The sequence below is a fragment of the Gymnoscopelus braueri genome, assembly GCF_963280865.1.
Source record: "Gymnoscopelus braueri genome assembly, chromosome: 19".
NCBI lineage: Eukaryota > Metazoa > Chordata > Actinopteri > Myctophiformes > Myctophidae > Gymnoscopelus > Gymnoscopelus braueri.
Window position 1 is genome coordinate 39414929 of NC_137621.1, and position 13801 is coordinate 39428729.

Consider the following 13801-nt stretch of genomic DNA (forward strand, 5'->3'; position numbering starts at 1 on the left):
ACATCTGTTGATTTATGAAGCACTTGTTGGAAACTTCAAATGGTTCTTAACGACGCTGTATGCTGGCTGTGTAAATCCACAACAGGCAATCGTAAATCTCTTTTACGAGTTCAAACAGGCACCATTTTGGGATGTGTGTGCACCTGACCTTGGCGTGGCGTCCCCCCCTCCCTCCCCCTGTGTGCCTAAAGAGTTTTCACGCACAGTCGTGTTCAGTCACACAGCATGGCAACCAGAATGCGTCGTCACGAGTCACGACACATACCATCACCAAGCGTAATCGTTGCTGTCGGGCAAAAACCTCTTATCTCCATATACTAACTTTTTGTGTTTTTTCATAAATGAACACCCTACTTGATCATACTACAGCGTCACACAAAAGCATCAAAAGTAGCAGATCCGCAGTGGATCTGCTACTTTTGCTGTTTTTGAATTTGAATCCTGAAAAGTATAACAGTTTTGGACATAATGGTTTCCACCCGACCAGAGACGATATGGATGGATGCAACGGCTGTGCATCAGCCCATGAGGCAGATGGGCTTTGTGTTAACCACGAAGATTTAGATCTCTGATTGAGAGAATTAGAAAAACCACACCTTATGAGATGTGAGGCCCTACTGTAAAATTAAACTCAGACATGTACACAATTTCTCTGGCAACACTAATCATTCGCGTTAATTAACCACTCTCTCTCTCTCTCTCTCTCTCTACGTCGTTCTCAGACGACTACGTCAGTCGTCAGTCCTTCTGGGAATGCAATAACAGTCGAACAATCTGTACATTTCGGCGAATATTCTGTGAAAAGAGTGGATTTTCAGTGAAGACGTTTGGTGTAGCGGGAAAAAAGGAGGGGGGCCAATGATAGACCCACGAGGGACCCTGATTAATGAAGTATATAGGGTTTAAAAGACAGGGGTCTTCAACAGGGGGTCCGGGGCCCCTAGGGGCCCCGGACCCCCTGTTGAAGACCTCAGAGTTACTACAGGAAGAATGCCAAATTTGTGTGTGATAGGATTTATTTTTTTTACATTAACCACTTGAACTGTAGCATCTCTTTTCTGAGGAGAACTTTAGCGAGGCGTTGTGAGCTTGTAGATCGGCTATTTTTGTCAAAGAGGTAAAAAAGTGTAGAGGCAAAAAAGAGCAGACCAAGTGAAAAAAATGAAGTTTAATCTGAAATTTTACAATTTTATACGATATAGAGGGGGGTCCTTGCTTCATCTCTCTCTCAGCTAGGGGGTCCTTGGCCTGAAAAACGTTCAAGACCCCTGGTTTAAGAGGAAAGCAACGCGCCGTGAACATAAACTGTCCAGAGGAGCGTCACATGTCTGGATGCATGACGCGGATGGATATCATCTTCACAACTCGGACATCAGAAAAAGGGATCAAATGGAGGCCGTTCCAGAAATAGAGGCAGCAAAGCGACATATGGATGAAATGGATTTAAATAGGGTACTAAGGTCATAAGGTCAACCATTTGTCTGAAGTGTTCCGTCTTAAATGCCTGCTAGATCAGTATGGAATTCCACGCATTGAAATTCCTGTCCCGCCTGGGCAGGGTCCTAAACCTATGTCTCAAGAGGAATCTTGGCAATTCCATTGGGTGCATTCGATTCGGAGTCACACTACTACTGTATGCATTTAACCGCTTAAACCCTATAGCCTATATATACTTAGTTTAGCCAGTGGTGTAAAGTAACTAAAGTACATTTACTCAAGTACTCTACTTAAGTACAATTTTTAGGTATTTTTTCTTTACAGGAGTATTTACAATTTTCAATGCTTTTACTTCTACTCCACTACATGTCAGGGGCAAATATTGCACTTTTACTCCACTACAATTATTTGAAAACTTTAGTTACTAGTTACTTTGTAGATTTGGATTATTATTACAAAACATATATTAATCACTTCAGCCCTATATACATTTCGGCCAATCTACAAGCTCACAATGCGTCACGATGCCACGCATTGTGAGCTTGTAGATCTGCTATTTTCAAAAGATTTGTATACATTTTATAACATGTGAAATGGGACATTCTGCATAATGAGTACTTTCAACTTTTGGTACTTTAAGTGCATTTTCATACCAATACTTTTGTAGGCTACTTCTACTCAAGTACATTTTTAATTCCGGACTTTTACTTGTAAGGGCGCGGTCACACCGCACTTTTGTTCTACCTATGGGGCGGAATCCGCCAATGCTTTTCAATGAGAATTGCGCGGTTTGATGGTCTTGCGCATCTTTCCGGGTGTCGCGCACACCTTGCGTTTATGCGCTCTATGCTGCTTTTCCCCCTCTGTCCAATCGGGTGAGTGGAAGGCGGACCGTCCCAAGACTCAGGAAGCAACATATGGTGCTTACGATGGAGCAACTGGTTGGAGCTGTTGCATTTGGGAGCGTCCTGAAAGTGAGTGACAAGTGCGTCACCGGTCATTGGGACAGGTCACGGGTCCATTTGGTTCCATTTGTACACTCTCAGAGTTAAATTAACATTGATTTTACAATATAAATTGGGGTCCCAGAGATAGAAATGCCATTAAATGGGGGTCCGTAGCCTAATGCATGTCAAACTGGGGGTCCTTGAAATTAAAATGGTTGAGAATCACTGCTAGAGCTGTACAAATCTTCTCTTATGCGGGTCCCTGGCATATCTTTTTCAAATGGGGGTTCGCGGGCTAATAAGTGTCAATTTGGGGGGTCCTTGACATGAAAAGGTTTGAGAACCACTGCCCTAAAAGAGTATTTCTACATTGCAGTATTGATACTTTTACTTAAGTAAAAATTTTGAATACTTTTTCCACCACTGGCTAAAATACTATTTCCCTAGTCTACACCCCAAAATAGCCAAACTTCAAGCTCACAGTCTATTTTACATGCATGTCACATACTGCAGTGTTTGCAGCTAGTATCGAATGCATCTAAAACTAATCAGTGTTGAAAAATACATTATATGTGGATAAACCATTGGCTCTGCAGTACAGTACCATGTATTATACTGTACATACTGTACTGGTACACTAACAACAATATGCACTGTTGACTAACAAACAGCTTTGCTGGTCTTTTGCAGTGGTGGAAAGTAACGTATATTTACTCAAGTACTGTACTTGAGGTACTTTTGTATTTTACAAACACAGGATATGGTGTTATTATCCAAGTGCAATGGACTCTGCATGGCAGGGACGTCCTCCTCCCTGAGCCAAGCTTGCGCCTGACCGCATACCTGAATGGGACTAGGTGTTACAATCCTTGTTTATACCTTGAGAAACATGGGTGGGGATGATAAAGTCATCACAGGGTTGGGTGGAAGGGGCTATGGGTTTCATTGGGGTCGTCAGGTTCCATTTTTCAACACTTTATACTTCTCTTATACATCTCAGAGGGACATATTGTACTGTACTGTAACAACTATTTGACAGCTTTAGTTACAAGTTGCTTTGCAGATTTATATTATTAATTAAAAAAATGCATTAACCATTCAAGTGCTATTTTATGTGCTATTTGATACATACATACATACTATCAGAAAATAGCTCACAGTACGTTGCACCGTGACACGTGAGCTTGTAAAGCTTGTAAATCTAAAGCTTGTTGTGAGCTTTGAAATCAGTACTTTCAAGACGTTTGACAAAGTTTTGAAATAACTTTTGGTACTTTAAGAAGGCTATATTTTGATGCCAACACTTTTGTACTTGAATCCAGGCCTTTCACTTGTAACAGAGTATTCTTATATTGTGGTATTGCTACTTTTACTTAACCCATTAAAACCAGGAAAGCATCAGAGTCATTTTAGATTTCAGCACTGGCGATTCAAAAATTGCAGATATACAAGCTCACATGCGAGCTTGTACATCAGCTATTTTAGAATTGTTTTAGAAAAATCTTGAAAGTGTTCATACTTTTGCATTTTTTAACACAAATCTTCTCTTCTGGGAGGGGGTCCCTGGCACAAAACATTTCCAGATGGGGGGGGGTGGTCCGCGACCAAATACATATCATTTTGGGGGTCCTTGGCACGAAAATAGTTTGAGAGCCACTGATTTAGAAGGCAAACTTTGCAGAATCGGCCTCAGGTCTAAGTTTAAGTAAGTCCACCACTGGTGTTCGTGTTTGGTATTGAACGACGGAACAGAATGACAGGTCAGCGTGCAATCCCATTCCTATCACATGTGATTTGAGTAAATATGCACCAGATGATCCTCTAAATCCATGACATCAGCGTACAGATGGAAGCCTTCTGCTGGCCGCCGCCATCGCCTCGCATGCCTGTCCACTGCAACAGTCATGATGATGTCACTTCCCCTCGAGAGCCGGGGAGGTGAAGGGAGGGGGGGGGATGGTGGCTGAGATCACCCATTCTCTCCGTCTTGGAGCATTGGTTCCTAAACTTTTTCAGCTGAAACCATAGACTGTGTAAAAGAAATGGACAAAGTGACGCCCATAGACTCTATACAGACCGTAAATTAAGCCTATTTTCCCACTATTTCAAATAAAATAAAATAAAACGTATCCGCTTGAATGGAGCCTAATTCTTTCTGACACCAGCAGGGGTAAAACAGCGAGACTACAGGCCATTCATATGAACTGTATGTTTTTGTGAAAAAAATGGGTTCTTGACCCGAAAATGGGTCCCAACCTACTGTTTGGGAAACACTGTTTTGGAGAAATTCAAACAAACTCAAGCTTGTGGATTGGCTATTTTCGAGTAGCTGAAGTGGCTTAATTGATTAATCTATGTTTTGCGATAGCAATCTAAATCTGCACTTGCAGCTAAAGTTTTCAAATAACTGTAGTGGAGTAAAAAGTGCAATATTTGCCTCCGAGATGTAGTGCAGTCGAAGTATTGAAACATCGAAATACTCAAGTAATGTGAAAGTACCTCCAAATTGTACTTTTACTTGTAAGGTCTTCATGGTCTTGCGCATCTATCTTGCGAATCCACGCATTTGCATTGACAAAGCATTGGCAGATTCCGCCCCATAGGTAAAATAAAAGTGCGGTGTGATCGTGCCCTAAGGGCGCGCTCCCACCAAGAGTTGGCTGGCCGCTGTTAAACGCAGGTTGTGCGCGGCCACATTTTTTTGCAGCCAGCGGATTCAAAAAAACGCTGTGACGCACCTGTCACTCACATTCAAGACCGTCCCCGTAGCCCGCACCGCCTGCTGCCTTGAGCACCATGGTGCTTCCTGAATCTTGGGACGGTCCGTCCCAAAAAAAATCTGCTCTTGCGTGAATCCACGCATTTACATTGACAATGCATTGGCAGATTCTGCCCCAGAGGTAAAATAAAAGTGCGGTGTGATCGTGCCCTAAGGGCGCGCTCCCACCAAGAGTTGGCTGGCCGCTGTTTGCAGAATCTGCCAATGCATTGTCAATGCAAATGCGTTGATTCACGCAAGAGCAGATTTTTCCGCTTGTCGCGCAGACCTTGCGTTTATCTGCTCTCCGCGACTAAGCATAAAACTGCTGGAGGCAGGAGCCGATTTTCTCCCTCTGTCCAATCGGGTGAGTGGAAGGCGGACTGTCTCAAGACTCAGGAAGCAACATGGTGCTCAAGGCAGCAGGCAGTGCGGGCTACGGGGAGGCTCCTGAAAGTGAGTGACAGGCGCGACACTCCCGTTTTTTAGAATCCGCTGGCTGCAAAAAACTGTGGCCGCGCACAACCTGCGTTTAACAGCGGCCAGCCAACTCTTGGTGGGAGCGCGCCCTAACAGAGTATTTCTACGTTGCAGTATTGATGCTTTTACTTAAGTAAAAAATGTGAGTACTTTTTCCACCACTGCGCTTACATTACATTAACGTATGAATAATAGGTTTTGATGCAACTGAATGAATGCATTGTATTGCACTGTGTGTATGCTAAATATCACATGATCTGGGGTTGCTATGGAGTTTCGTTCTTGAACTAGAAGATCATGTGAGATTGTGAGTTATAGACGGCACAGTTCTACCAAATAAGTGTGTCTACAGTGAGTTGCATTTTTGGCATTCATGTCCAGAGTCCAGAGGCCCTTATACAACAGGCTGTGCATGTGTCAGTGACAGCTGTTGTCGAGGTCCAGCAGACCTATAGGATCTGACCACAGCAGAGTGACCAGCTCTGTCTCTCTCTCTCTCTCTCTCTCTCTCTCTCTCTCTCTCTCTGACATTTATTCACTTCACTGTCCTCTAATAAACCACTTAAACCCTATATACTTTGTTTGGTACTTTGTTGACCGGAGTCCACATGGGGTCTTTATTAGGCCCCCTCCCCTTTCCCCCCTCTACACCAAAGCTCTTCACCAAAAAAAAGCAGATCTAAAGGCTCACAACGCATCACAAGGCAATAAGGCATTGCATCGTGATGCGCTGTGAGCTTGTAGATCTGCTACAGTATGTATGCTGAATATTCACCCCTAGAATAGGTAAACTAGGGTTCATGTGTTAAGATAGAAAAATCTGTTTGCCAGCCAGGATATGAGTGCCATCACAAACTTGAATTCTGCTACAAATCCCATCAACAAGACTTTAGGTTACACACTATTCACCAAACAGATACAGCACACGCACGCACGCACGCACGCACGCACGCACGCACGCACGCACGCACGCACGCACGCACGCACGCACGCACGCACGCACGCACGCACGCACGCACGCACGCACGCACACACACACACACACACACACACACACACACACACACACACACACACACACACACACACACACACACACACACACACACACACACACACACAGGCAGTTAAGCACAAGTATGAGCGCATGCCTTCCATCCAACGTGAAAATGGAGAGAGGGTGGGTCACTCAGTGCATTGATAAGTTGCGTGAAACTTTCACCACATGAAACCCTAGCTAGCGTCACGTTGTGAGCTTGTAGATCTGCTATTTCCACCAAAGAGATTTGGTGTAGAGGGGGGGGGGGGGGGGGGGGGAGCAGACAAGGTATGGAGCCCTGGGGGACAACTGATTCAGTGGTTCTCAAACTTGTCAAGGACCCCCAAAATTATATGTATTTGCCGCGGACCCCCATCTCAAATATTTTGTTCAAGGGACCACCCCAGAAGCAAAGCTTTGAGTTAAAAATGTTCCCTTTAAAAATATATATATTCAAAGGTTTGCACAAATGTTCCCGATTTTTCAAAAATAGCAGATATGCAAGCTCATAGCGCGGCACTCGGTGCCACGCTATGAGCTTGTATATCTGCTATTTTTGAATAGCCAAAGTATAAGGTTAAAGTGGTTAAAATTATTGTGATGCTATATTAACACCCCCCCCCCCCCCTGGGGGTCCCCGGACCCCACTTTGAGAACCAATGAATGAACTAATTAACATACAGAGTTCTTTTTTTATGGCCATGAGCCAGCTGCTCATCAAGAACCGTGACTTGAACACGGCACTTGAAGCACTTCCATGGTTTTCTGACCCTTTACTGTAGCAAGACTTCCTGAACAAGTTTGTCTTTGAGGTGAATTCAATCTGTCATCAGTCACTTTTCAAAAGCGCGCCAACGGGTCACACTGAACCAGCATGTGATCACCTCTGCTTGTGTGCAGCGCATTGGTGGAAAGTAACTAAGTACATGTACTCAAGTACTGTACTTAGGTATAATCTTTTAGGTGTCTTTACTGGAGTATGTCTGTAGGTGTCTTTACTGAGTATGTTTTCAGTGCTTTTACTTCTACTCCAATACATCTCAGAGACAAATATTGTACTTTTACTCCACTACAATTATTTGAAAACTTTAGTTACTGGTGGTTACTTTGCAGATATTAAGACAAAACATACATTAACCAATTAATCCCAATTTTGTACTTCAGCTATTTGAAAATAGCTACAAGCTCTGCTATTTTATGATACCTTGTGAAACGGGACATTCTGCATAATGATACTTTTACTTTTGGTACTTCAAGTATATGTTGATGCCAATACTTTTGTACTCTTACTCAAGTAAAAAAACATTTTTATATAGTATTTCTACATTGTGGTATTGATACTTTTACTTAAATAAAAAATGTCAGTACTTCTTCCACCAGACAACCATAGGGTTGAAGTGGTTAATGTATGTTTTGTAGTGGAGTAGAAGTAAAAGTATTGGAAATGGGAAATACTCCAGGAAAGAAATCCTCAAAAGTGTACTTACAGTAAGTACAGTACTTGAGTAAATGTACATTAGCTACTTTACACCACTGGTGTGAAGTGTGAGCTATATCTCGTGCCTCCATCTCATTCCAGTGCCGAGAGCGGAGGCTATATCTCACAGCTCAACTATGTCCCTATCGCTCTTCCCATCAGAAAATAACTGCGGTGACGTAAGGCTGAAGTCATGTCGTGAGGCAAGCCACTCGCACATTGAGCAGAGACCCAGATACACCACAATGCCACTCGTGCCAGCCACCCAAATTTAATTTGCTCCGAGTCACGTTGGTTTCTGTTTGAACTGGGATGTTGTTGTTGCCTTCGGGGCCGATGACTCAGAGTCAAGTGTGACGTCACACAGCTGATATGAACCGGTCTGTAGGCTACAACCCATACATACATACAGGACACGACCAGTGGTGGGGAAAAGTACTTGAATGTTTTACTTAAAGTAATACTAGGTAACGTTTTCAACAAAACTAAAGTTAAATTGTATATCTTTTGCGAGTGGCAAAAGTTTCACAACACCCACTCCGTGAATTTCACCCCCGGAAGCCTTTTATTTATATATTTTCTATTGAACGTGTACGGGGGGGACTTTCCCGGGAAAATGACGTTCCTGGCCAACGTCATGACGTCGTGGCCGACGTCCTCAGGAACTACCGCAACGGTTTCCTGTTTGGCCAGGAACTACCGCGCTATTAACAAAAAGGAACCTCACGCTGATTTTAAGATAATGTAGGATTGGAAGATCGAAAAAGAACAGAAAAAGAAAGCACAGCTCATGGTAACTAATGCTCCACTGGCTAAGAGAAACGATCCGTAGATAGTATAAAACAATTAAAAGATCGCTTTTTGAAACGCTTCCGGCTTCCGGTGAAAACGACTGGAATTCTGGGTAATCGAGGATTACGGAAATTCTATGCAGTGACGGTAGTGACCAGCAGAGGTTGCTAAAAATCGTTAGTTGTGATTTTGCATTGTACAACTTTAAGTAAAAGTATCAATACTGCAATGTAGAAGTACTCTGTTACAAGTAAAAGTCCGGAATACAAAAAAAACACTTAAGAAATGTAAAAAAGTATTGGTATAAAAAAGTACCAATAGTAAAAGTACTAAAATGTTTGAAAATAGCAGATCTACAAGCGTTGCGACGCGTGAGCTTGTAGATCAACTATTTTCAAATAGTCTGAGTATAAAATAGGACTAAAGTGGTTAATGCATGTTTTATAATATGATAATTTATATCTGCAAAGTAACTAGTAACCAAAGTTTTCAAATAATTGCCGTGGAGTAAAAGTACGATATTTGTCTCTGAGATGTAGTGGAGCAGAAGTAAAAGTACTGAAAACTGTAAATACTCCAGTAAAGTAAAAGTTCCTCAAATTTTTACTTAAGTACAGTACTTGAGTAAATGTACTTTGTTACTTTTTACACCACTGTACACGACACACATACGGCCGTTCACACTGAGTGCTATAACTACATCGATAACTCTATCGTTCACCATTGTATTATTTTGTTATAGTTGGTGTGAACTCTGCCATCCACTTGACTTAGAACTATATTTTTGTAGTTATAGTTTTAGTTATGGTGCTCAGTGTGAACTGTGAACGGCCTAACACATTTGACAGACACCTATGAGGGACAGACACCTGAGTGCGGGGTATAAACTCCGGTGACCCTCCGTGGCGGCAGAGTTCTGCCATGTGGGGAAAACGTCCCTTGCAAACATTTGGAGAGGGTCCGCTTATCCAAAACCTGGACCAAGTGCAAAAATGTTAATGAGCGATATATATCTCTCTCCCACCGTTTCTACTTATGTCAGTGGCGATACCATTAAGTGCTCAAGTCCACATCGGTGAGAGAGAAAGAGAGAGCGATAGAGAGAGAGAGAGAGAGAGAGAGAGAGAGAGAGAGAGAGAGAGAGAGAGAGAGAGAGGTAGAGATTTAGAGAGGGAAAAAGAGATAAGTGCTTCACATAACTGTTCCACGTGATCCCCTGGATGCAGACAGAGAGGTGGTGCACCCTACATAAGCAATTTTCTTGACAGAAAAGGCCTGATTTATACTGATTTATACTTAGTTGTGTGCCAGGGTCGTGCATGGAAAACAGCAGATTTACAAACTCACAACACGCCGCACTGCAGCACGTTGTGAGCTTGTAGATCGGCTGTTTTCCATGCGCGACAAGTGTAAATGCAGGCATAACTTGACAGTCCTCCCTCGCTGAAGGTGAGACACATCGCAGATTTTCTTTTTTTCCGACGTGGTATAGACGCCGCGATGTGTGCCTTGACAAATGGACGCTAGGCTAGCGCGAACCATGTGTCTCCTCCAATATGCGGATGACGTCTTGCTGATAAAACGGTATCCTTTTTGGCGTTCTAACAGCTCATAAATATCCGGGCTTCAAAGATGTCGTTCCTGGCAGGTCTGGGCCTCTTAGAGGGAGGCGTTCGAGTGCCAAGCCCCAGCGGTTTGCGAGTTCACAAAGGTAACTAGGGGTCAGTGGGGTCAAGGGTGGTGAGGAAGTGTGGGAGAACATGGGGTAACACAGGTTGCCTGCCCCGTATGTGTGTACGTGGGCGTGGGTGTATTCATACACGCGTGCGTATTCATTTGAAAGCACAACTTGACAAATGAGTTGGATTAGCTGTTCCTTATCTGAGCATCTCAAAAGAGCCTCGTTTGTCTGGCTTACACACTGTCAGTCCTATTCTGCAAAGCACAAGAGAAGAGGTTCTCTCTCACACACACAGACAGACAGACACACACCCTCACCCTCACACACCCACACCCACCCACACACACTCACACAGACTGCTCTTTACTCAACAATGACAGCGATATAAGAGGTAATTTATTGGAAATGTTTGATTCATGACTTGCTCTTCCCGGTCCTGTATGTGTTGTCGCCCTGCCAGTATCTTTAACTGCAGGTCCCTTGTCTTCTCCGCGGGCAAGTCATTAATGCACGGCATTAAAAAAAACATACAATTTGAATGCATTAAAAAACATGACATGCTCGGGGCGAAGAGTTGGTCCATTCATAATGGTACATCTTACAGTTAGCGGTGAAGTGGCTGCACTGCATTCTTTTGAAACAGTCTGCCCTTTATTGTCATTGTAAAACTGATGACTAAAGTTCAACAACGGCTCCTGTGTGTGTGTGTGTGTGTGTGTGTGTGTGTGTGTGTGTGTGTGTGTGTGTGTGTGTGTGTGTGTGTGTGTGTGTGTGTGTGTGTGTGTGTGTGTGTGTGTGTGTGTGTGTGTGTGTGCCTCGTCTGGCTTTGCGACAGAGCAGCCGATGGACAGGGGCTCTGACAGAGCCACATGGTCCACTGTAAGCTTAGGTACTTTCCAATGAAGCAGGGACCAACAGGCATACATACATACATACATACATACATACATACTGTACATACACACACACATCCAGCCCCTTCAATATGAGAAGCTGACCTACCTGCTGCTGTCTGGTCCCCAGGGTTAAGGCAGTGTCCGTTAGACCCAGTGTAATCCCAGAGAATAGGGTATCTCTATGAAGTAAAGTATCCAGTAACAGTCCTCTCTTGTGTGGTCCACTTGTGGTCCTCCTGCTAGCCAATTGTGCTAGCTACTGAGTGGTGGTGAGTGCCATCACTGAAGACAAGCTCAGCCCTCTCTCTCTCTCTCTCTCTCTCTCTCTCTCTCTCTATCCCTCCCTCTCTCTCTCCCTCCAAGTCTCTCCTTCCCCAAGGGCTTCAGGTCAGAGGGAGACAGCAGGGAAGACAGCAATAAAAGAGCAGTGTAACTTCACCCCCTGCCACCCTGCCTGCCTCCTCTCGTTCTCACAACCGACCCAACTGCTTACTCCCTCCCTCCCTCCCTCCCTCATAACCTCTAAGCAACACCTATCTTTCTCCTTCTCACTGAGAAGTCAGCTGAGGAGTGTGTGAGACAGAGAGAGAGAGAGGGGGGGGGGGGGGTCACTGAAGGCACTGAAAAAAAGAGATTTGCAGAGGAGGTAGGCGGTCATTATTCTATCCCCTCAGTAATTGAAAAGAGCCGTTTCTTGGTGAAGAGAGAGCGAGAGAAGGAGAAACTTGGAGGGAGAGAGAGAGATAAAGAGAGAGAGAGAGGTGCAGAGTGTGATGTCCTTTGTCACGGCTATAGGCCATGGATCCTTTCACACAGCAGCAACCTCCTCCATTGTCCCTTCTCTCCGCTCCTTGACTCGGGAGTCACCGAGGCTAAAAAAGCACAAGCCCTATATTTAACTCCTCCACTATTTGCCAGCACGGTTTGCTGCTAGCAGCTGAGGCTAGCTGAACGCTAGATGTTTGGCTGGCCAGCCAGCAGGCGAGCTCATGCTCCCCAATGAGCCTCTGTGACAGCTGAACCGCGCCATGCCATTCTCTCTCATGCTGGGAAAGTCCGGTCCCATCAGCCACCCAGGCCCTCGCGGCGGTCGGACCGACCGCCAATTGCTGACTTGGGAGGCACTGCCGGTGCCAAACTCTCCAGGACTTTGGCAGATGAGACCACCTCATTGGCCCCTGCGTGCACAAAACAATCTAAAATGGGCCAGTGAGCTATATTTGAGGTATAGTAATTGTGGGCAGCATCAATGCGAGTGGTTGAAATTGCTGCGAGGGCATTGTTGGGTTAGATATGTGGATAGTGTGGTATTTGAGTTGGGGCCAGGGAGATTTTTTTTTACATGTAGGCATTAATGAGGGTGGCAGTGACTCAGGCGGTAGAGCGGGCTTCTGGTGTTCAGAAGGTCCCCGGTTCGATCCCGATTGGCTCCTCCAGGTTTCATGTCTCCTAGCAAGGCATTTGAACCACAACTGCTCCCCTGTGTGCTCAATGTGAAGAGAAGTTCATTTCTCTTCAGGGATCACTATAAATCAGATGTTCTCAAACATTTTCATGTCAAGGACCCCCAATTTGATATGTATTTGGCCACGGACCCCCATTTGAAAAGATTTTGTGCCAGGGACCCCCATAAGAGAACATTAAATGTCCTCTTACAAATGTTGTCAACACTTTTCAAAAATAAAGTGCTTAAGTGTTTAAACTGTTCCACATTTGTCTGGAGAACCCCCTGGAACCCCCTCAAGGACCCCTGGGGGTTCCCAGACTCCACTTTGAGAACCAGTGCTATAAATACCCCCCTTTGTTCTTCTAATGAAGGGTGTGAAATCATATCAAGAAAAAGCAACTTGTTTTTCACTATAATGTCCTGGACTAGCCACCAGAGTCAACTGTACCTTATCTCCAAGTCTCTCTAAACCAAAGATAAGCAAAACACTAAAGCAAAACAGAGATCAGTCACAGTACTGTGATGGAAGAAGTACTCACATGTTTTACTTAAGTAAAAGTATCAATACTGCAATGTAGATATACATTGCAGTAGAAGTACATATAATAGTAGAAGTCCCGTATTAAAAATGCACTTGAGTAAAAGTACAAAAGTATCAGCATCAAAATATACTTAATGTACCAAAGGTAAAAGTACTCATTGTGCAGAAGTTCAAAATGTATAAAAAGTATTTTGAAATTAGCCGATCTACAAGCTCACAATCTGTCGCATCGCGACGCATTGTGAGCTTGTAGATCTGCTATTTTCAAATGGCCAAAATATGTATAGGGCTGAAGTGGTTAGTGTG

General features: G+C 44.0%; 1 protein-coding gene across 1 annotated transcript in view; it reads right to left on the reverse strand.

The window, feature by feature from the left end:
* LOC308073976 (filamin-A-interacting protein 1-like) overlaps positions 1-11975 on the reverse strand; it is a 53501-nt gene extending 41526 nt beyond the window's left edge. Inside the window, exon 1 of the mRNA XM_080413280.1 lies at positions 11610-11975. The gene's annotated coding sequence lies outside the window, so the exon portion shown is untranslated. The remainder of the gene's footprint in view (positions 1-11609) is intronic.
* Positions 11976-13801: the final 1826 nt, after the last annotated feature.